Here is a 2,311-nt window from a genome sequence, read left to right as displayed (position 1 = left end):
GCTGGCGCTGCCGCCCGGGGCGGAGAAACATCCATCGGCGCTGTGCTGGGCTTTTGGCCTGCTCGGCATTCGATTGAGGAGTGGCCGCGCTCTTCCGGCGCCCGGCGCCACTTCCGGCCTTGGCTTCTGGTTAGCGGTGCAGACCTCAGGTAAGTCCTGCGCGGTATTGCTGTTGCCTGGCTCGGGGTTCCACGGATCCGCCGTGTCGGGGGAGCCCGTGCGGTCGCCCGCCCTGGCCCCGGTACCGCCGAGGGGTGTTCATGGGTTCTAGGAAGGGACAGAGGCCTAGCGGGTGCGAGCGGGGCCCGGCCTCGGAAACCGGTCTCCGGCAGGGCTGGTGGGGTTTTTCCCCGCCGGTGTCCGGAGACGCCGAGCTGGCGCGCGGTCATGAATGGCCCTTCGCTCGTCGGGGCAGTGTACAGTTGACTGCCCCTTCAGGGCCTCCCAGCAGCGGCATGTTTGAAGGGGACGTTTCTTGTGCCCATGCACCGTTTCAGGCCGCAGGAGGTACCGCCGGAGGCTCCCCCTTCAGTTTGGCTCTTCCGGTTCTTCCCGACCCTGCCCCTTATCTATGTTCCTATTTAGGGAGGTGCAAGTGACCTATCATTTGTTCTCTGCACGGGTGCAGACCGTTTAAGTCATCTTGTGCTGTTCACGTATGGTGGGCGCACCATCAGTATTTGTGAGGTTCAGGAGAATGTGGGGCACCGAGAAAATGAAAAAACTTCACAGTCCCCAACAAAAAATCTTATGTGAAAAGATTAGATGTAGAACATAAATATGAGTGTGAAGCAATATAAAGTATGGATATAAAGTACTCTGGTGGGTGTGAAAGAAAAGTAGAGGAGAAAAAGTGGGGAACTGAGTTCACAACCCCGCTGCTTTTTGGCTCTGTGACCCCAAGACCATTGTGTTCCCTAACTTTCAGTAGTCAATAATAGTAAGCAGGTGCTTTATTGTTGCAAGAGCCGTTAGATATTGGTCTCACTTAGTCTTTGGTGCTATTACGATCCAGAATTTGTAGGTGGGGACCCGAGACAATAAAAGGAATGTGCCCCTCCGTGAGGCAGCTAGTGGAAGCATAGAGTTTAAGCTCAAATCTTAGTGGTGCTGGAATCTGAGCTCTTAACCATTACCCAGAATTGTTCTCTGAGAGCATCATTTTTCAGTCTGTTAGAGGTAATCTTGGAGTCAGCCCTGGAGATGATGTGTATAGATTAAGAAATAGGGTTGAGGGCTGGTGAGATGGCTCCATGGGTAAAGGTGACTTGCTGCCAAGCTTGACCACTTGAGTTCCATCCCTGGAATGCACATGGGGAAGGAGAGAACCTACTCTTGCAAGTTGTCCTCTGACCTCTGCAAGCACACTCTAAATAAGTAAGTGTTTTTAAAAAGAGGTTTGAAAGTTTTGGAGGTACACCCATGAACTATGCTGTAAACTTTATTGTTGTTCTATTGTAATGATTTTTGCTAGATAAATGTTTACTAGTTTGTTTTTCTTACCTAAAGTTTTTAATTTGGGGTGAATACATTGTATGAAGTATATTGTAGGAGATTCTCAAAGAACTAATAAAACATTCTTTTTAAAATAATTTATTATTTTTATTTTATGTGTATGTGTGTATTGTCAGCATGTATGTGTCATGCAAGGCCCACAGAGGCCAGAAGAGGGTGTTGCATTCACCTGAAATGGGAATTATGGATGGTTGTTAGGTGCCCTGTGGGTGCTGGGAATCGAACCCAGGTCCTCTTCAGCAGTGCTTTTAACCCCTGAGCCATCTCTCCAGCCCCTAAAAATAGTCTTAAAATTATTTCATTATGCAGATGGAAAGAAAGTATCACTTAAGTGGAGGATAAGGGATAAGTATTACCTCAAATAAAAGGTACTAAAATCAGCCTAATGCTGCTGTTCTACCAAATTTTGAGCTTGAGAACTCTTTATTTGTCTGAAAAGCATGGCTAGTAGAGGCTTGGGAGAATTACTGTCTACTGTCAGCTGACATTCTGACATCTGGGATTCAAAAGGAGTTTTAAAATGAATAGTTCTTGTCTTTTGTTATGTCAAACACCAATATGATTTACCATCCCTGATGATAACAGATTATTATTTCTTTTAGGCTTTTGAAGAATTTAATCCAAACATGGATATCAGACCAAATCATACGATTTATATCAACAATATGAATGACAAGATTAAAAAAGAAGGTATGTGCCTTGTAAAATATTTTGTACACAACAAAAATGAATTATTCACCACTGTCTTAAGTATTGTACTACTACAAAATTCCTCATATAGTTCTCTTTCTTTTGG

The 2,311-nt window shown here is 45.6% G+C and overlaps 1 long non-coding RNA gene across 1 annotated transcript; it reads left to right on the top strand.

The window, feature by feature from the left end:
• The first annotated feature begins 6 nt into the window (after nucleotides 1-6).
• LOC115069157 lies at nucleotides 7-2,194 on the top strand. The gene is made up of 2 exons (XR_003848445.1): nucleotides 7-149; nucleotides 2,118-2,194. It is a non-coding gene; the product is annotated as an uncharacterized LOC115069157 (long non-coding RNA).
• Nucleotides 2,195-2,311: the final 117 nt, after the last annotated feature.

This window comes from Nannospalax galili, unplaced genomic scaffold (assembly GCF_000622305.1).
Source record: "Nannospalax galili isolate Female #2095 unplaced genomic scaffold, S.galili_v1.0 C49571093, whole genome shotgun sequence".
NCBI classification, from domain to species: Eukaryota; Metazoa; Chordata; class Mammalia; order Rodentia; family Spalacidae; genus Nannospalax; species Nannospalax galili.
This window is presented reverse-complemented; position numbering and strand designations above follow the sequence as displayed.